Genomic DNA, 23,375 nt, shown 5'->3' with positions numbered 1-23,375 from the left:
GAGGCCATGTCGGAACCACTGTGTAAAGATTTGGAAGTTCCATTTTTGTCTGGTTTTCCTTTGTTAGAGTCACTGAAGGGACTGGAAAATTAGGAGAGGAATGACACATCTCTGCAAGAATGTTTTTATCCTGTTGTGTCTGCAGCTGAGGTTGGTTGTGCAGCGTGTGGATACTTTATACACAACAGTCTGCTGGTAACAAGATGGCTGTGTTGGAAACGTACATTTCTAATGATAGCCCACAACAAAAGGTAACATTTTGTTCAGAAAACGTGCCACCGTATTTTGGCATGCGTGATGTTTCTGATGATGTAAAGACTTGTCATGTGTGTCAGTTGACAGGACAGCCGAATGAGAAAGTGAAGTCTGCTCGGTTGCAGCCTATTCCAGTTGTAAGTAGGGATGCATCCAGAATACCTGTATCTTTATGGCGCCAGAACACTGCCAGTAAGATTTGGTATCTAAAAAAAAAACCCGACATGAATAAAAAAGTTGTATTGGCACCGAAACAAGTTTTGACAACAAATAAATACAAACATGGAAAAAATATAATATTTTTGGTGGATGTTTTCGATGCCAATATTCAAATTTTTGTACACTTTTTGTCAGGCTTGTCAAAAATTAATCATATAGAGCAGCACGGCGGTACAGGGGTTAGTGAGTGTGCCTCACAATACCAAGAACTGTGTGGAGTTTGCATGTTCTCCCTGTGACTGTGTGGGTTCCCTGCGATACTTCCTCCCACCTTCAAACAGATGCACCTGGGGATAGGTTGATTGGCAACACCTTGTCCAGGATATACCCTGGGATAGGCTCCAGCACCCCCTGTCATCCCAAAAGGTAGATAGAAAATGGATGGATGGAAACAATCATATAATAAATCATGCATAAACTGTATCATAACTAATACATATGGGTAATTGCTTTAAAGTTATTTTTATTTGCTTTGTAATTAGAATGTATGCATAGTAATAAATTAAACATTTAATAAATAACAGAAATATATCCTAGTAAACTCTTAGTGCTGAAATCAACTGCATATATCAAACCAATTGTGAAAGTAGCGAAGTTGACCAGAGTGCTTCACGAAGTAGTCAAAGAGTAATAAAGTAGTTCACTGTATCATGTTTACAAATACAAGATTTCTCTCTGAGCCGGAGATGAATCTGCCAACAGCAACATGTACAGGTCTACTCAAGATAAATGTCAAAAACTACTTTTGCTTTATAATTTCATGTTTTGAAGCTTCTTTAAACTTAATGTAGATGCCCTCGGTCCTCCTTTCTTCTTTAACTGTGTTTTACTTGCATGCCCAAGTCCAGTAAAACTGCTGCTTACGGGTAATCTTGTTGTAAGCCCCGCCCACAGGCACCCGCCCCTCATGCTAAAACTCTGCATTTACTTTGAAACCGTAAAAACAATATATATATATATGTATATATATGTATATATATATATATATATATATATATATATATATATATATATATATATATATATATATATATATATATATATATATATATATATATATATATATATATATATGTCTTAATTAGATTATCAAAAAAAATAGTGCTCGATACTGTGGTAGAGCGTAATATGTATGTGTGGGGGAAAAAACCCCAAGACTATTTCATCTCTACAGGCCTGTTTCATGAGGGGTTTCCTCAATCATCAGGAGATTTGGATAATTGAGGAAACCCCTCATGAAACAGGCCTGTAGAGATGAAATAGTCTTGTGATTTTTTTCCCACACATACATATATATATATATATATATATATATATATATATATATATATATATATATATATATATATATATATATATATATATATATATACACAGTATATATATATATATATATATATATATATATATATATATATATATATATATATATATATATATATATATATGTATATATGCATATATATATATATATATATATACATATACATATATATATATATATATATATATATATATATATATATATATATATATATATATATATATATATATATATATATATATATATATATATATATATATATATATATATATATATATATATATATATAATGAGGTTTTTTTCTCATTGTGCTTTTTGCTTTTTTCCTAATTTTTGAGTGTCTTTTCTTTTTTGGTAATGTGCCGAAGGCCAATTAAAAACCAGTCACGGACCACAGATGGCCCTGTGCTGCACTTTGGGAACCACAGCTGTAGAAGTTAACTGTTTATGGCCACTTTAGTCTTAGAATCGTAGTATATTTGTTCATCCTATAGCCACATATTTGACGCGAGTCAGCTTACGTCCGCGCCGGAAGAAGTATAACCAGCTGTTCATCTGGAGGGTTTTTCCAGTGTGTTTAAGGGGGAATAAACGGGGAAGTCCTTCTTCAGCTGCCACCTTGTTTTATCATATATTACTGCCTTTGCAAATGTTAATGTTTAATTTTTTATATATAAACCAACACAAAATCCGTACTTTGGAGCAATGTTCACGGATTCTAGTATTTGGCTTTGTTAGCTTTGCGTCAACTGCGACCAACGATGATGGTCGCAGTTGAGGGAAGAGTTGTTTGATGTTGGATGCTAGAAAATGTCCAATTTGTTGCAACAATCAGCTTTAATGCAGTGCTGCATTGCATTTTTGTGCAGGTCATGCCATGCATGTTTGCAAGATGAGCGGGCGAAGTGTGCCGCCATGCTCGGGGTGGGGTGTGGCCGCGTGCCTGTTGGCAAGTCTGTTGTCCACTCTCCGGATGATTTCATTTTATTACGTGGCTTGGTTGGTGGAGCAGCTGTGCCAGCAACCTGAGGGTTCCTGGTTTGATCCCTGGCTTTCGCCATCCAAGTCACGTCCCTTGTGTCCTTGACGCTTCACCTTTGCTCCTGATGGGTCGTGGTTAGGGCCTTGCATGGCATCTCTTGCCATCAGTGTATGAATGGGTGAATGTGGAAATAATGTGAAAACGCTTTAAGTACCTTGAAGGTAAAAAAGTGCTATACAAATATAACCCATTTGTTTTTATAATATTTTCACGATCGACTGGTAAGGCCCCAAAGATCGACTGGTCGATCTGGATCAATGGGTTGACGACCACTGCCCTAGTGTATTTGGTTTTTAGTATAGGTGCCTTTAAAAGTGGCAAGATAAAAACTATGTAAAAAATTGATATAAATGGAGATAGAATATTTTAACAAACATCGACATTCAGCTACAAAATTGCAAGAAGATCTTTACTTCATCTACAATTATAGACCTTCATAGAGCAACGCAAATGATTGGTGAACACGATAATATGGAACTGAAAACCTTCAGCAGCATAGATCACAATAGTTCGGAATTTCATAAGGATATAAATCGGGATACCATTTTTTTCTTTCATCCATCCATCCATGTTCTACCGCTTGTCCCTTCTGGGATCACGGGGGGTGCTGGAGCCTATCTCAGCTGCATTCGGGCGGAAAGCGGGGTACACCCTGGACAAGTCGCCACCTCATCACAGGAGCAATAATTATTTTATTATACAGACAAACAATAAATATAACGGGAACATTAAAATCGACAACAAACTGTCGGATATTTATTCAAACAGCAGAAGTTTGCATGCAAACTACAACAACGTGAAGCATTTTTTGGAACATTTCAACAAACCTTTCAAAGTTATTGCTATCTCAGAAAAAGGAAGGATATGAACTAAATTATATCAACAGAACCGACAAGAACGGAGGGGGAGTAGCTGTGTACATGATGAAGAACTTCAACTACAAAGTGGTAAAACATATGTAATTAGCTATTGATAATATCTTAGAATGTATAATCATTGAAATATGTCATGAAAAAAGCAAAAACGTACTGATCCGTTGTATATATAGATCACCTAAATCAAACATTAATACGTTTGAGAACTGGATTAAGGGAACTTTTACTGAAATCAGTCAAAAAATATCTTTCTTATTTGGAGACTTCAACATTGACCTCTTGAACCCAAACAAACAAAAGCCCATATATGACTTTATGGACATAATGTATAGGCTTAATTTACAGTATATCCTAAAATCACAAGGCCAAGTAGAATCTCAGGACACAGCGCCATACTTATTGAAAATATTTTTACTAACGACTTGACAAAAGTACCACAAGTAGCCTGCTAATATCCAACATCAGTGATCATCTGCCAGTTTTCATAATCTATGACGGAAACTACAAGAAGAGGAACATTGTTGGCAAAAATAAATTTCGAAGAATATGTGCAGAACAAAGTATGACAGCTTTTAAAGGCCTAATGAAATGAAATGTTCTTATTCAAACGGGGATAGCAGATCCATTCTATGTGTCATACTTGGTCATTTTGCGATATTGCCATATTTTTGCTGAAAGGATTTAGTAGAGAACATCGACGATAAAGTTCGCAACTTTTGGTCGCTGATAAAAAAGCCTTGCCTGTACCGGAAGTAGTGTGATGTCACAGGTTGAAGGGCTCCTCACATTTGCACATTGTTTACACCAGCAGCGAGAGCGATTCGGACCGAGAAAGCGACGATTACCCCATTAATTTGAGCGAGGATGAAAGATTTGTGGATGAGGAACGTAAGAGTAAAGGATTAGAGTGCAGTGCAGGACGTATCTTTTTTCGCTCTGACCGTAACTGAGGTACAACGGCTCATTGGATTCCACACTTTCTCCTTTTTCTATTGTGGATCACGGATTTGTATTTTAAACCACCTCGGATACTATATCCTCTTGAAAATGAGAGTCGAGAACGCGAAATGGACATTCACAGTGACTTTTATCTCCACAACAATACATCGGCGAAGCACTTTAGCTACGGAGCTAACGTGATAGCATCGTGCTTAAATGCATATAGAAACAGACGAAATAAGCCCCTGACTGGAAGGATAGACAGAAGATCAACAATACTATTAAACCATGGACCTGTACCCACACGTTAATGCTGTACCTCCTGGCGAAGCCTAGCAATGCTGTTGCTAACGACGCCATTGAAGCTAACTTAGCTACGGGACCTCGACAGAGCTATGCTAAAAACATTAGCTCTCCACCTACGCCAGCCAGCCCTCATCTGCTAATCACGACCCGTGCTCACCTGCGTTCCAGCGATCGACGGCGCGACGAAGGACTTCACCCGATCATCGATGCGGTCGGCGGCCCGGAGACGGTGGAAGTCAAGGTGAGGACAGCGGCACGGCGGCGGGCGTTGTAACGTCGGATAGCGTGTCTGCTATCCAACTCAAAGTCCTCCTTGTTGTGTTGCTGTAGACAGCCGCTAATACACCGATCCCACCTACAGCTTTCTTCTTTGCAGTCTCCATTGTTAATTGAACAAATTGCAAAATATTCACCAACACAGATGTCCAGAATACTGTGGAATTTTGCGATGAAAACAGAGCTGTTTGTATTGGGATACAATGTGTCCCAATACTTCCGCTTCAACCCTTGACGTCATGCGCAAACGTCATCATACCGAAACGTTTTCAGCCGGAAGTTTCCCAGGAAATTTTAAATTGCACTTTATAAGTTAACCCAGCCGTATTGGCATGTGTTGCAATGTTAAGATTTCATCATTGATATACAAACTATCAGTAGTGGGTTTCAGTAGGCCTTTAAGAATGAGCTGAGAGTTCAAAGTTGGGACAATGTATCCAGTGACAATTATTTTCTCAAACTAAAGATAACTCGGCTGACATTGAACGGTTGTTCTGGGAAGTTTCAGGAAGTATGGGGTGGTTTCCTAAAATATGTAAAAGAGACTGATGTCAAATTTAAACCCATTTGAAAAGTAATTGAAAGGTAGATAATTGATGAGCCCTTTGTCAGTTTTTGTATACTTCTCCACCGTGTTGGCGACATTCAGGAGTGCAGTTGACTTCATGTCAAAATTTGCCTGTACTTATTTGATGGTGTTTCTGTCAGGTTTTTTGTTGTTGTTGTTTTTTTTATTTTATTTTGTATACAATTTATGCTAGTTACTTGTTTGGGGGAGACAACAAGAACATTTGGCATTTCGATGTACTTCTGGACTGTAAATGTCAAAAATCCAATAAACAAATGTTTAAAAATAATAAAGAGTGGAATACAAATAAGGCAACAGGAGAAATACCCCACACTTCTGATTTGTAAAGTAAATTTGTACAGCAGATATGGGCATACACATCTATAATATCATTTGACTGAGTTGCTGGACAGGACATATTTGAAAATAAATAATACAACAATAATAATAATATTATGGTATGTGGGCTTGTATTAAGCCTCAGGGAGTTGAACGCCCCTGCCTTACATAGTTCCGGGTCACCCTTGGGCAAGGTGTAGCACCCGAATGCCCCTTTCCCCCATCAGGGTTACGATACCCCCATGAACCAAACTAAAAGAGGATGCGTTACCCGGCCCGGAGGAAGCCCGGGGCCCTCCTCCGGAGCTAGGCCCGGAGGTAGGGCTCGTCAGTGAGCGCCTGGTGGCCGGGCTAGCCACGGAGCCCGGCCGGGCACAGCCCGAAGAAGCTACGTGGACACACCATCTTCTCCGCCACGTGGGCCCACCACCCGCGGTCGGAACCAGTGGGGTCGGGTGCGCTGCCAAGTGGATGGCAGTGAAAGTGGAGGCTCCAGACGGACCAATTCGGGGCAGCAGAGGCTGACTTTCGGGACGTGGAACGTCTCTACGCTGGTGGGGAAGGAGCCTGAGCTGGTGCGAGAGGTTGAGCGCTACCGGTTGGATCTGGTGGGGCTTACCTCTACGCATAGCAAGGGCTCTGAAACCACACTCCTGGACAAGGGATAGACCTTGTTCACTTCTGGAGTTGCTCAGGGTGTGAGGGCACAGGCGGGTGTGGGGATACTCACGAGTCCCCGGCTGAGTGCCTGTACGTTGGAGTTCACCCCGGTGGACAAGAGGGTCGCCTCCCTTTGCCTTAGGGTTGGGGGGGGGGGGGGGGAACTCTGACTGTTGTTTGTGCGTACGCACCAAACAAGAGTTCAGAGTATTCGGCCTTCTTGGATACCTTGCATGGGGTCCTGTATGGGGCACCGGCAGGGGATTCCATAGTCTTGCTGGGGGACTTCAACGCGCACGTGGGCAATGACAGTGATACTTGGACTGGCGTGATTGGGAGGAACGGCCTCCCTGATCTGAACCTGAGTGGTGGATTGTTATTGGACTTCTGTGCTAGTCACGGACTTGCGATATCAAACACCATGTTCAAGCATAAGGATGCTCATAGGTGTACCTGGTACCAGAGCACCCTAGGCCAAAGATCAATGATCGATTTTGTAATCGTATCAGCTGATCTGAGGCCGTATGTTTTGGACACTCGGGTGAAGAGAGGGGCGGAGCTGTCAACTGATCACCATCTGGTGGTGAGTTGGGTTAGATGGCGGGGGAAACCTCTGGACAGACCTGGCAAACCCAAGCGTGTAGTGCGGGTGAACTGGGAACGTTTGGAGGAGTCCTCTGTCCGGAAGGACTTCAACTCCCACCTCCGGCGGGACTTCTCTGCCTGTGGAGGTTGGGGACATTGAACAGGAATGGGCAGTGTTCAAAGCCTCTATTGCTAAAGCTGCAGCTGCGAGCTGTGGCCAGAAGGTCTTAGGTGCCTCAAGGGGCGGTAACCCTCGAACACCCTGGTGGACAGTGGTGGTCAAGGAAGCCGTCCGACTGAAGAAGGAGTCCTACCGGGGTATGTTATCCCGGGGGACTCCGGAGGCAGTTGTAAGGTACAGACGGGCCCGAAGGGCAGCGGCCGTGGCTGTGGACGAGGCTAAGCAGAGGGTGTGGGAGCGGTTTGGGGAATCCATGGAGAAGGACTATCGGGCGGCACCAAAGCTGTTCTGGAAGACAATACGGCACCTCAGGAGGGGGAAGCAGGGAACCATCCAAGCTGTGTACGGCAAGGATGGGACTTTGCTGACTTCAAGTGAGGAAGTCGTAGGGCGTTGGAAAGAGCACTTTGAGGAACTCCTGAACCCAAATACATCAGACACACCCTCCTTGATAGGAGCAGGGCCTGAGGATGATGGGGGATCGACGTCGATCTCTCTGAGTGAAGTCACTGAGGTAGTTAGACAACTCCACAGTGGCAAAGCTCCGGGGGTTGACGAGATCCGTCCAGAAATGCTGAAGGCTCTGGGTGTTGATGGGCTGTCTTGGTTGATACACCTTTTCAACATTGCGTGGAAGTCTGGGAAAGTGCCGCGGGAGTGGCAGACTGGGGTGGTGGTTCCCCTTTTCAAAAAGGGGGACCAGAGGGTGTGTGCTAATTACAGGGGTATCACACTACTCAGCCTCCCTGGGAAAGTTTACGCCAAGGTACTGGAAAGGAGGGTCCGGCCGATAGTCGAACCTCAGATTCAAGAGGAGCAATGTGGATTCCGTCCTGGTCGTGGAACAACTGACCAACTCTTTACTCTTGCGGGAATCCTGGAGAAGGCCTGGGCCTGTACTTTGTGGATTTAGAGAAGGCGTATGACCGGGTCCCCCGGGAGATCTTGTGGGAGGTGCTGAGGGAGTACGGAGTGAGGGGAACCCTGCTGAGGGCCATCCAATCTCTGTACAACCAAAGCGAGAGTTTTGTCCGGGTGCTTGGATGTAAGTCGGATCCGTTTCCAGTGGGGGTTGGTCTCCGCCAGGGCTGCGCTCTGTCACCTATCCTGTTTGTGATTTTCATGGACAGGATTTCTAGGCGGAGTCGTGGCCATGGCGGAGAGGGTATACGTCTCGGGGGGCTAAGGGTTGCGTCACTGCTGTTTGCAGATAATGTGGTCCTGATGGCACCTTCGGTTCGTGACCTTCAGCTCTCACTGGATCGGTTCGCAGCCGAGTGTTCGGAGGCTGGAATGAGGATCAGCATCTCCAAATCTGAGGCCATGGTTCTCAGCAGGAAACCGATGGTTTGTACAGTCCGGGTAGGGGACGAGACTCTGTCCCAGGTGGAGGAGTTTAAGTATCTCGGGGTCTTGGTTCACGAGTGAGGGAAAGATGGAGAAGGACATCAGCCGGAGAATCGGAGCAGCTGGGGCAGTATTGCAGTCTCTCTGCCGCACTGTTGTGACGAAACGAGAGCTGAGCCAGAAGGCAAAGCTCTCGGTCTACCGAGCTATCTACATCCCTACTCTCACCTATGGTCATGAAGTGTGGGTCATGACCGAAAGAATAAGATCGCGGATACAAGCGGCCGAAATTAGTTTTCTCAGAAGGGTGGCTGGCATCTCCCTTAGAGATAGGGTGAGAAGTTCAGTCACCCGAGAGAGACTCTGAGTAGAGCCGCTGCTCCTTCGCTTGGAAAGGAGCCAGCTTAGGTGGTTCGGGCATCTCGTGCGGATGCCTCACGACATCTCCCTAGGGAGGTCCTCGTTGCACGTCCCACTGGGAGGAGGCCCCGCGGCAGGCCAAGGACCAGATGGGGGGATTATATCTCCTCTCTGGCCTGGGAACGCTTCGGGATTCCCCAGGAGGAAGTCACTAATGTTGCTCTGGAGAGGGAAGTCCTGGGGGTCTCTGCTGGAGCTGTTGTCCCCGCGACCCGATTCCGGATAAGCGGTTGAAGATGGATGGATGGATGGATAATAATAATATTAATATAATAATGATGATAATAATGATTAATTTTGGAAAACGTTAGAGAAATGATTCATTAATTTATTAAATTAGACCACTATTCATGCATTCGTTACGTCTCGTCACGATTACCATAACGTATTATTTCCGGGTCTCCTTATGTTACAATCAATCAAAGTTTATTTATATAGCCCTTAATCACAAATGCCTCAAAGAGATGCACAAACCACAGCAACATCCTCAGCTCTGATCCCACATCAGGGCAAGAAAAAACTCAACCCAATGGGCACAAGGAGAAACCTTGGAAGGGACTGCAGTCTAGCATTAAAAGATTACAGTTGATACAAAATGCTTGCTTGACTTTTGACAAGAACAAGAAGGTTTGATCATCATCATCGGCGGTCACTCGAACGTGTATGACGATCCTCCTGGTAGGGGTGTATCCCTTTATGGAGGATGACTTAGTTTAACGTGGGGAGACTGGTGCACAGACAGTCACCACACGATCATTGACAGAATCGGGTCAGGGTCCAGTGGCATGTAGTCCAAGACGACTGGGGACCCTTCTCTGCTGCAGCCTTCTTCCGCCATCGCAACCGTTGTGGTAGTTCTTAAATCTACCGTCTCCGCCGTTGAGGTCTTCACCGTATCCCTGGCTAGGGGGCAGTCAGGTACTAGGCCTTTGCCAAGGGCCACCTGGGGTAACAGTAGTAAAGGGGTTAACCTCCTAGTGCCCCAAGACCTCATAGAGGAGCCTCCACTGCCGGATGCAATTTAACGTCATGCCCAGGACATGGATCATATTACCCCTATACTGGCTCACCTGCACTGGCTTCCTGTGCAATTAAGATGCAACTTTTACTATGTATACAATGGTCTAGCTCTATCTTGCAGATTGTATTGTATCATATGTTCAGGCCAGAAATCTGCGTTCTAAGACCTCTGGCTTATTAGTGATTCCCAGAGTCCAAAAAAAGTCTGCAGGCTCTAAAGTAAAGTACTCTGGAATGCCCTACCAGCAACAGTTAGAGATTCATTTATACAACCTATAGACATTAATTACCCGGCTTTTTTTAGACCAGTTGACCTGCCGCCTCTCTTGGAGAGATTATCAGGTGGCCACAGATCAGTTCCCACGGAGGAAAGGCTAGCTGTTCCAAGTCGGGACCCGGGGTGGACCACTCCTCTATGCATCAGTTGGGGACGTCTCTGCGCTGCTGATTCGTCAACATGCAAGAAGATCCTCCGGCTGACCTCCCTATGGACTGGACTCCTAAATTATAACCGTATCCACTCGGCATTTATTGCACCGGTCACCCAGGAAATTGAGTTTGGGGGGTTGCTGCGGGCCCTTCCAAGGTTTCTTATTATTCCCTTTGGGGTTGAGTTTTTTCTTGCCCGGACGTGGGATCAGATTTGAGGATGTCATTGTGGTTTGTGCAGCCCTTTGAGGCATTTGTGATTAAGGGCTATTTAAATAGACTTCAATTGATTGATTATACTGTATTCCACACACACACTTAAATGAATAAAATAGTTGCATGTATTAATATACTAAGAAGTATGAGAAGAAATAACAGATATACACTATATTGCCAAAAGTATTTGGCCACCCATCCAAATGATCAGAATCAGGTGTCCTAATCACTTGGCCCGGCCACAGGTGTATAAAATCAAGGACTCAAGCATGGAAACTGTTTATACAAACATTTGTGAAAGAATGGGCCGCTCTCAGGAGCTCAGTGTTTTCCAGCATGGAACTGTCACAGGATGCCACCTGTGCAACAAATCCAGTCGTGAAATTTCCTCGCTCCTAAATATTCCAAAGTCAACTGTCTGTTACGTGTACAGGAGGAGGAGACGGCACAGACAGGAAGGACGTTGTTTGAACTCTATTTATTTATTTATATATATATATATATATATATATATATATATATATATATATATATATATATATATATATATATATATATATATATATATATATATATATATATATATATATATATATATATATATATATATATATATATATATATATATACTGTATATATACAGTATATATACACAATATATATATATAAATAATAAATGAAGTGTGTGTATTCATTCAAGATGTGTATGGTGTGTGACTATGTGTAAGAATTAAATGAGTGTTACCGGGAGTGTTGAGCGAGAGGTGCTTCCGCACCTCTCGCTCAACACTTGTCTTGTCCAAGGGGGGACAAGACAAGCTCGAAGGTCCGTGTCCAGGCAGGAGGTCGAGATCCAATAGGCAGACAGGGAAGCAGAGGGAACAAGGGGAGACTAGACACACAGCTCGTCACGCAGGAACAGAGGTCTGCTGTTGGAACGACACGGAGGACACAAGACAATAAACACGACGGGGGAGAAAACACAGAGAGAGCAGGTTTGCATAGAGTATGATATACGGCTTACTGTACAGGACAGGTAGCTACGTTCTGGCCCGGGATAGCAGGTTGTGCAGGCTTATGAAGGCAGGTCCTCTGATCAGTGACATGTGCCCTGATTGCTGCCGATTGATTGCAGCTGCTTGCTGCAGCCGGACTGACACGCGCCTGGCGCGCTGCCGAAGATGCACCCAGCGCACACATCGCCCGAGCTCGGGCCGTGACACTGTCGGCTTTATTATAATAAAATGGAAGAGTTTGGAACAACAGCAACTCAGCCACGAAGTGGTAGGCCACGTAAACTGACAGAGAGGGGTCAGCGGATGCTGAAGCGCGTAGTGCAAAGAGCTCGCTGACTTTCTGCACAGTCAGTTGCTACAGAGCTCCAAACTTCATGTGACCTTCCAATTAGCCCACGTCCAGTACGCAGAGAGCTTCATGGAATGGGTTTCCATGGCCGAGCAGCTACATCTAAGCCATACATAGCCAAGTCCAATGCAAATTGTCGGACGCAGTGGTGTAAAGCACGTCCACCTGGACTCTAGAGCAGTGGAGACGCGTTCTCTGGAGTGATGAATCACGCTTTTCCATCTGGCAATCTGATGGACGAGGCTGGGTTTGGAGGTTGCCAGGAGAACGGTACATTTCGGACTGCATTATGCAGAGTGTGTCATTGGTGGAGGAGGAATTATGGTGTGGGGTTGTTTTTCTGGGAGTGGGCATGGCCCCTTAGTTCCAGTGAAAGGAACTTTGAATGCTCCAGGATACCAACTTCCTCTTCCAACATGACTGTGCACCAGTGCACAAAGCAAGGTCCATAAAGACATGGTCTGACAGAGTCTGGTGTGGATGAACTTGACTGGCCTGTACAGAGTCCTGACCTGAACCCGAACGAAGAACTTGAACGAAGACTGAGACCCACGCCTTCTCAACCAACCTCACCAATGCATCATATTGAACCCTATGGGTTAGGAATGGGATGGTACTTCAAGTTCATATGTGAGTCAAGCAGGTGGCCAAATACGTTTGACAATATAGTGTCCATCCATCCATCCATCTTCTTCCGCTTATCCGAGGTCAGGTCGCGGGGGCAGCAGCCTAAGCAGGGAAGCCCAGACTTCCCTCTCCCCAGCCACTTCGTCTAGCTCTTCCCGGGGGATCCCGAGGCGTTCCCAGGCCAGCCGGGAGACATAGTCTTCCCAACGTGTCCTGGGTCTTCCCCGTGGCCTCCTACCGGTCGGACGTGCCCTAAACACCTCCTAGGGAGGCGTTCAGGGTGGCATCCTGACCAGATGCCCGAACCACCTCATCTGGCTCCTCTCGAGCAATATAGTGTATATTAAATTTATTTTAAACATTTTTCAAGGAAATTAAAATAAAAATACAAACTCTTGTAGCAAAAAAACAAATGATATAATTAATTAATAATTGTATAAAACACTAATCAAACATAATGTAATAATAACATGAATACATTTGAGTGTTTTTGGGAGTGCAAGTAGTGTATTTCCTGAATTTGCTAATACTACATCATGTGATTTGCAGTTATGTAAAGAACTGTAAAACAAGCAACGTTATTAAGCTACTGTTACCGTATTTCCGCACTATAAGACGCACCTAAAACCTCCAATTTTCTCAAAAGCTGACAGTGCGCCTTATAATCCGGTGCGCCTTATATATGGACCAATATTGAGCCACAACAGGTCTCGCAACCCCAGGCCTCTACTGTAGCGTCTATTCTATGCGCCTTATAATGCGGTGCGCCTTATATATGAACTAAGTTTTAAAATAGGCCATTCATTGAAGGTGCGCCTTATAATCCGGTGCGCCTTATAGTGTGGAAAATACGGTAATGATGTTACTTTATAGTGGCATTATTTAATACGTGTGGTCATGAATGTTATTGCAACATTGACTGACTTGTTGACGTTTGTGTCTATAGAAAACGTGTAACGGCCATAAAGAGAAAGAGAGAAGCTGCAGCGTTTCTAATCCCAGTGACGAGATTTGCATCATTCAGCTGAAACTTCTCCAACGCTGACAATGTTCTAGCAACACAACACTTGTCAGCAAGAGGAGAGTGAGAACAACTCTCTTGAAAAAAAAAGAAAAAAAAGGCCTTCGGCTGTGAAGAAGCAGCAAGAGGAGAAGTATACCTCTGAGACCAGGAGGGAGGAACACAGCAAGTCCTTGTTACACCCTTCCACCACACACACACACACACACACACACACACACACACAAACACACACACACACACACACACACACACACACACACACACACACACACACACACACACACACTGTAAGAGTACAAGGGTGAAGTATGCAAGGGGCTTAGCGGGATAGCGGGCCTGGCAAGGCGATCAAACGAAGGCCTGTGGGTGACGTTAGAGGCGAGCTCCCACACTTGACATGGACGTCTCCTCTTCATCACATGCTCACATGCATGTATGGAACATACATGGCGAATATAAAGCATACAGACCTGCAGGGGGGGGGGGGATTTAGGTCATTTGCATAAACTGTATGCCCAAAAATGCCGTGAGGCTGCGAGAAGTTGCCAGAAGTGCGGGATAATCCTCTAAAAGTTCACACTACGTCTGACCTGGTTTCTCGAAGAAAATAACAACCCGATTATTTATTTTTTTTATTCAACATTTTTATTCAACATGTCTGCTTGTTATCACATCGTCACAATGAGATGAATACCACTCTCAGTATTGTCTGTATTTTAAAGAACGTTTGGCACCTCTTTTGTGCTGCATGTGCACCTAATGCTGATTGCATTCTTACAAAGAAGTCTTTCACTTCTTTTTGAATGTTTTATCCTGCGGCGCCAGCAAAAACACGCAATAAGAGAAGCCGGCAAAGCAGCAGGAGTCTAACACGGCCTCATTTGCAATAAATTACCCAGCTATTCATCATAACATGATGGGGGGGGGGGAAGAGATTTACCCACAAGGAAGTTGCACAAAGTGCTTCAGAGATATATAATTATAAATAAATATTTATTTTTATATTTTAAAAGACAGACTAAATGTCAACCCAGCGGTGCAGCGAAGTGGTAATTACACACAAAAAAAGATGTGATACATGTGCAAACGTCTCGCTTTGTTGTTTTAATGAGAGCAAAGCAGTCAAAAGGATCATTGAAAATATACAAAACTAATTAACACAAGACTTCATAGAGTGGTGTGAAGAAGCCAAATATTAAAGTTAAAGTACCACTGATAGTCACACACACACTAGGTGTGGTGAAATGACCCTCTGCATTAGACCCATCCCCTTGTTCCACCCCCTGGGAGGTGAGGGGAGCAGTGAGCAGCAGCGGTGGCCGCGCCCGGGACTCATTTTGGTGATTTGACCCCCAAATTCCAACCTTGATGCTGAGTGCCAAGCAGGGAGGTAATGGGTCCCATTTTCATAGTCTTTGGTATGACTCGACCTACCGATCTCAGGCAGACACTCTAACCCTGGGCCACTGAGATATGAGACCATTTTGGTGAGGATCTAGAAAAGGGTGCATATAGAATCATTGATTTTCCGCCTAATTAAAGGCCTACTGAAATGAGATTTTCTTATTCAAATCAATCAATCAATCAATCAATGTTTATTATATAGCCCTAAATCACAAGTGTCTCAAAGGGCTGTACAAGCCACAACGACATTCTCGGTGTCGAGTGGGTCTGACATAATATTGTGAAAGTCCAACACATCAGCGAAAGTCCAGTCCATGGTGGGGCCAGCGGGAACCATCCCGAGCGGAGACGGGTCAGCAGCGTAGAGATGTCCCCATCTGATGGACAGGCTAGCGGTCCACCCCGGAGCAGAGTAGAAAAGAAAAGAAAAGAAACGGCAGATCAACTGGTCTAAAAAGGGGATAGCAGTCCATTCTATGTGTCATACTTGATCATTTCGCGATAATTGCCATATTTTTGCTGAAAGGATTTAGTAGAGAACATCGACGATAAAGTTTGCAACTTTTGGTCGCTGATAAAAAAGCCTTGCCTGTACCGGAAGTAGCGTGGCGTCACCGGTTGTGGAGCTCCTCACATCTGCATATTGTTTACAATCATGGCCACCAGCAGCGAGAGCGATTCGGACCGAGAAAGCGACGATTACCCATTAATTTGAGCGAGGATGAAAGATTTGTGATGAGGAAAGTGAGAGTGAAGGATTAGAGGGCAGTGGAAGCGATTCAGATAGGGAAGATGCTGTGAGAGGCGGGTGGGACCTGATATTCAGCTGGGAATGACTAAAACAGTAAATAAACACAAGACATATATATACTCTATTAGCCACAACACAACCAGGCTTATATTAAATATAACAGACGACTTAATCCCGCATAACAAACACCTCCCCCCTCCCGTCCATATAACCCGCCAATACAAATCAAACACCCGCACAACACACTCAATCCCACAGCCCAAAGTATCGTTCACCTCCGCAAAGTTCATACAGCACATATATTTCCCCAAAGTCACGTACGTGACATGCACATAGCGGCACGCACGTACGGGCAAGCGATCAAATGTTTGGAAGCCGCAGCTGCGAACTCACGTTAGCGCGTATCCAACTCAAAGTCCTCCTGGTAAGAGTCTCTGTTGTCCCAGTTCTCCACAGGCCAATGGTAAAGCTTGACTGTCATATTTCGGGAATGTAAACAATGAAACACCGGCTACGTGGTTGTGTTGCTTCAGCCGGCCGCTAATACACCGCTTCCCACCTACAGCTTTCTTCTTTGCTGTCTTCATTTTTCATTAAACAAATTGCAAAAGATTCACCAACACAGATGTCCAGAATACTGTGGAATTTTGCGATGAAAACAGACGACTTAATAGCTGGCCACAATGCTGTCCCAAAATGTCAGCTACAATCCATGACATCACACGCAAACGTCATCATACCGAGACGTTTTCAGCAGGATATTTCGCGGGAAATTTAAAATTGCACTTTATTAAGCTAACCCGGCCGTATTGGCATGTGTTGCAATGTTAAGATTTCATCATTGATATATAAACTATCAGACTGCGTGGTCGGTAGTAGTGGGTTTCAGTAGGCCTTTAAACTTATACCTCAACAAAAGGCTCATATTGTCCTGTAGAAAGTCACAGATTAAAGGTGTTCTGTATGAAAAGGCTCTTTCTAAGTGGAGTGAATTATATGTATATAGCGCTTTTTCTCTAGTGACTCAAAACGCTTTATATAGTGAAACCAATTGTGTTTGTCTTTAAGCTACATTTAATCAGTGTGGGTGGCACTGGGAGCAGCTTGCTAAGTGCCTTGCCCAAGGACACAACAGCAGTGACTAGGATGGCGGAAGCAGGAATCGAACCTGGAACCCTCAAGCTGCTGGCAGGGCCGCGCTACCGACCGATCCACACTGCCCCTATAATTAAGAACATATGCTAGTGAAAGATCCTCTATTTAACAGAATAACTCCTGTATATTTTAGGACCTATCTCAAAACTCTAGTCAAAGTCAGATAGAGGATTGTGGTTTTAGAACCTATCACAAAATGCTAGTCAAAGATCCTCTAGTATACATCAGCAATGCAGTGCTGTTTTTAAAGACTGACAGTAAAAACGCTTGTCAAAGATCATCTATACCAGGGGTGTCAAACGTACGGCCCGAGGGCCGGATCAGGCCCGCGAACAGGTTTAATCCGGCCCGCGGGATGAGTTTGCCAAGTATAAAAATTAACCTTAAATTTTTAAATGAAAGAAACAACTGTTCTAAATGTGTCCACTGGATGTCGCAATAGCAATTCCTTGTATCTTTTTAGATGATGCTACATATGTAAAAATAAACCACATGATGTTAGTACATCAGTCGAGGAAAATGATCAAACTACATAAATAACATCCTGTAATTTGATTTTGATATAATCTTTTTATCTTGATAGATTGAAAATTAACATCTGATGAACATTATCACATAATTTATTCAGAAAATATAAATAACGACAAATAAAGATAGAATACCATTAACCGCAACATGTAAGTGAAAAAAACCCCATTATGATTTGTACATTTTCAGAATGTGCTTAATCTATTTAAAAAAAAAAAACACAATCTGAAGTTGACTTTATTTTTAAGTTATCGTGCCGTGATTTTACCAGTCTGGCCCAGTTGGGAGTAGATTTTTCTCCATGTGGCCCCCGATCTAAAATTAGTTTGACACCCCTGATCTATACTGTACAGGAGCACGCTGCTGTTTTTAAGAACATATCACAAACTGATAGTCAAAGATCGTCTATATGACAGAAACACTACGCTGTTTTTAAAGACTGACTATAAAAAACGTTAGTCAAATGTCTTCTATTAAACAGAAGCAATCTGCTGCTTTTAAGAACATATCACACACTGCTAGTCAAAGATCTTCTATATCCTGCCATTTCAAAATCCAAGTAGCGCATAGTTCTAAAATATCTGTCTGTAGACTCGCTATGGAAGCGCTACAAACTACAACATGGATGACGGGGAGAAGACGCTGTCGAAGTGAAGGCACGTAAATAAGAGACGGTCAGGAAGCGGCTTGAAAAATAGTCTGTAAAACATAACCATGTCGAATTTTGACTAAAGAACCACATTATGTAGACCACAAGAAGGTGTTTAAATTATAGAAAACAAAAATCATAATATGACCCTTTTAAAACGGATGTTTTTGCAATGGTTTACGTCTGCATATACATTTAATACCAAATTGAAGAGGGAAGTCTGCCAAACATGACAAACAATTAAAGTACAACCTGCAATAAGGTACGCATAAAAAAAAGTGCAGTTCCACTTTACATGAATCATATCTTTGCACGTAACATATTTGCTACCTCTCTATTTACTACAAAGGATTACATGTAAAATATCTTAAAAAATTGTAAGGCGCAGCTCTAGAAGAAGAATAATACAACAGTTCCTTACTGTTTCTTTAATAGGCATCAATGAAAGTGACACACTTTTAACTTACACTACCGTTCAAAAGTTTGGGGTCACATTGAAATGTCCTTATTTTTGAAGGAAAAGCACTGTACTTTTCAATGAAGATAACTTTAAACTAGTCTTTACTTTAAAGAAATACACTCTATACATTGCTAATGTGGTAAATGACTATTCTAGCTGCAAATGTCTGGTTTTTGGTGCAATATCTACATAGGTGTATAGAGGCCCATTTCCAGCAACTATCACTCCAGTGTTCTAATGGTACAATGTGTTTGCTCATTGGCTCAGAAGGCTAATTGATGATTAGAAAACCCTTGTGCAATCATGTTCACACATCTGAAAACAGTTTAGCTCGTTACAGAAGCTACAAAACTGACCTTCCTTTGAGCAGATTGAGTTTCTGGAGCATCACATTTGTGGGGTCAATTAAACGCTCAAAATGGCCAGAAAAAGAGAACTTTCATCTGAAACTCGACAGTCTATTCCTGTTCTTAGAAATGAAGGCTATTCCACAAAATTGTTTGGGGGACCCCAAACTTTTGAACAGTAGTGTATGTTGCCAAAGCAAAAGTAAATAACACAATTAAATCAATGCTGCTTGGTGTCGCTTCAATGAGAGCGTGGCTGGAGGCCAAACGATGCCCTCCAAGACAAATGTGCATCTTCTCTACACAAAGCCCCGAAGTCGAACGTGTAAAAAGAAATACAAATATTTTGCATCATCTATACACCTTCCTGCCTGATGCCTGCTTGCTTAGCAATACGCACACACACACACACACACACACACACACACACACACACACACACACACACACACACACACACACACACACACACACACACACACACACACACACACACACACACACACACACACACACACACATTCTTGTAATTGTTACCTTCTTGAGACCTCCGAAAAATGCCAACCTCTTTAGGACCACCCTTTCTAGATGTATAAAGATTTGTTTTTACAACATTAATGATATATACATACTATGCAAATATAAAAAAGGTACGCTTTTAGTTAAATATTTTTTATTTTTTGTTTGTAGTTGGTTTTTAATCTTCATTATTTACTTCAAGTTATTACAGTATGTCTCTATATCAGTGGCGTGCCGTCACTAAAGGCAGGGGAGGCACGGCCTCACCTGCCATCATGGAAAGAAAAAAAAAGTAAAAAGAAAAAAAAATGTATTAAATTGTTATATTTATCCAGTGATTATACTAAAGTTATTTTCCATTTAACTTCACAAGTTTTAGATTATTTTTATTTTTATTTTCACATTTGCCGTTCAAATACTGAGAAGAGACGGTGCGGTGATCAGCAGCCAGTTGAGGCACTTGTGCCTCACCATGGATTGCGACTCGGCTAACTGCTGGCCTGCTGTGCAGTGAGACCGTATTGCTATATGAATTATATTATACATTTCCATAGTTTAGTTAGCTGAGGTATATAATGTACAGTGTATTTTGTCAACAACTGTATGTGTGTAACGTATTTTTAGTGCTGAGCGATCATAAATCTGCTGCGGAGACACACTGTGTGAGGCTCGTATCATAACCCCGCCTCCTGGTGCCAAGCACCTCCGCAGAATGCACCGCCCGACGGGAGCGCCGCGGCCACACCAACCAAAGCCCACACCCAAACCCTCCACGTGCAAGACCGAATCCACCCAAAAAAAGTCACTTAACAAGAAGCCAAAAAGTTCAAAAACAACAATGCTCGCGCTGCAGGAGCCGCGAACAACCGCAGGGACACAACATTAGGTACACCTGCACTGCAGGTTCATATGTTTTTAAATTTGACTGTGATGATGCAGTCGTGCCTCACCAGACATTAACCTCACCGCACGCCACTGCTCTATATACATGTGTGTATATATATATATATATATATATATATATATATATATATATATATATATATATATATATATATATATATATATATATATATATATATATATATATATATATATATATATATATATATATATATATTTATTTTTATTTTTTATTTTTATTTTTATTTTTATTTTTTATCAATTTTGGCCAAAGGGGTCGCATTTCAATTTTTTACACACACTTGTTATTACATATGTTGGCCAGAGGGGCGCACTTCAAATTTTTACACACACTTGTTATTTCATATGTTGACCAGAGGGGGAACACTTTTAAAACCGACACACAGTCAATTTTAGGGTGGTCCTTTTTGGGACCACCCTAATTTTGATAGATTTCACCACCAGGGGTGCAAATGAGACATTCTCTATTAGATGCAATGGTTTTCTGTATTGGGACCATGATTTATGTCCTAACTTGTTCACACCTCCTCATATGGAAGGTGCTTTTCCTTGTTGATGTCTCAAGAAGGGTAGAAATACAAGAACACACACACACACACACACACACACACACACACACACACACACACACACACACACACACACACACACACACACTGGTGTTACCATGATGCTGTGTCTCAGCTATTCAAATATTCACGCTTTTATTATGGAGAGTTAATAATGATCACAATACTGTTGAGACATATACACATAATTACTAAACTTGTTTACTTGTCAACGTTAATTTGACATTTCTGCACTGCTTGGATGCCTTCTGTTGCGGTCCAGGAAGTGCAGCATAATAATTATGAAAGTAGGATATTTTTATATGTGGAGTTTACTAAAAAACTCTACATTTTGTTTATGTTGATTTTAAGCCCACAAATGTTCACATTATTAAAATGATGTATCAAAATGCATATATATATATATATATATATATATATATATATATATATATATATATATATATATATATATATATATATATATATATATATATATATATATATATATATATATATATATATATATATATATATATATATATGCTGTGCATCAAACTGAAACATTGTACAAACAACAAACTACTGAAGTACCTCGGTTGTCATTGAAAATGTTTTCATGCTGTCTCTCTTACAGTACGGCCAAACATCCCTCATAACAAACTAGTCCAGGGATTTATAAACTGTGGTACGTGTACCGCTAGTGCGGGGGTCAGCAACCCACGGCTATAGAGCTGCATGCGGCTCTTTAGCGCCGCCCTAGTGGCTCCCTGGACCTCTTTCTGTGTGAAAATGTGTGAAAATGGTGTGAGAAATGTGTGAAAATGGAAAAAATATATTTTTTGTTTTAATATATTTCTGTAGGAACCTTCCTAATTGTTAGCAATCCCACTGTTTACATTAAACATGCTTCACTGATGAGAGTATTTGGCAAGCACCGTTGTGTCCTACTAATTTCCGTGATCCTTGAACTCATCGTAGTTTGTTTACATGTACAACTTTCTCCGATGCTGCCACAGAAAGACGTGTTTTATGCCACTCCTTCTTCGTCTTATTTTGTCCACCAAACGTTTTATGCTGTGCATGAATGCACAAAGGTGAGCCTTGTTGATTTTATTGATTTGCTAAAGTGCTTATCACTTATGATAAGCACTGTATGTACAGATTGCATCATTATGCCTCGTTTGTAGGCATATTTGAGCTCATTTAATTTCCTTTGCTTATGTCCTCTGTGTATTTAATTTATATTTGTATGTCTCATGACACATTATCTGTATGTAATATTGGCTGCATTCCTCAAAGTTGTATGTGTGCCATGTTGTTCCAGACCACAGCAAACGTTACCCAGCTTGCAAAGATTGTAATAAATCCATTAGAAGAAGACAGCCTGCCGTTTCTTTAAACTTGGACACACACATCTATAACTTTGACCATTCTGAGCCAGTAATTTCCAGAAGTTATCTCATCCTGTGAGAAGCCTCCGTTTTACTAATGAGTTCCAATGTTGCAAAAATGTGTAGAATAAAAATAAAAATACAACATTTCTGTCAACGAAGATTTGCGTCAGCCTCTGATAGTAGGCTAATATAGACACTTACATCATGTGTTGCCTTCATTATAACACTTACACTATATTGCCAAAAGTATTTGGCCAACTGCCTTTACTCACATATGAACTTGAAGTGCCATCCCATGGAATTGTCCAAAATGTTTTGGTATTCTGGAGCATTCAAAGTTATTTTTACTGGAACTAAGGGGCCAAGCCCAACTCCTGAAAAACAACCCCACACCATAATTCCTCCTCCACCAAATTTCACACTCGGCACAATGCAGTCTGAAATGTAGCGTTCTCCTGGCAACCTCCAAACCCAGACTGGTCCATCAGATTGCCAGGTGGAAAAGTGTGATTCATCAGTCCAGAGAAGGCTTCTCCACTGCTCTACAGTCCAGTGGCGACGTGCTTTACACCAATGTATCCGATGCTTTGCATTGGACTTGTTGATGTATGGCTTAGATGCAGCTGTTCGGCCATGGAAACCCATTCCATGAAGCTCTCTGCGTACTGTACGTGGG

Source organism: Entelurus aequoreus, linkage group LG17 (assembly GCF_033978785.1).
Source record: "Entelurus aequoreus isolate RoL-2023_Sb linkage group LG17, RoL_Eaeq_v1.1, whole genome shotgun sequence".
Lineage (NCBI taxonomy): Eukaryota > Metazoa > Chordata > Actinopteri > Syngnathiformes > Syngnathidae > Entelurus > Entelurus aequoreus.
Note: the sequence above shows the minus strand (reverse complement) of the source record.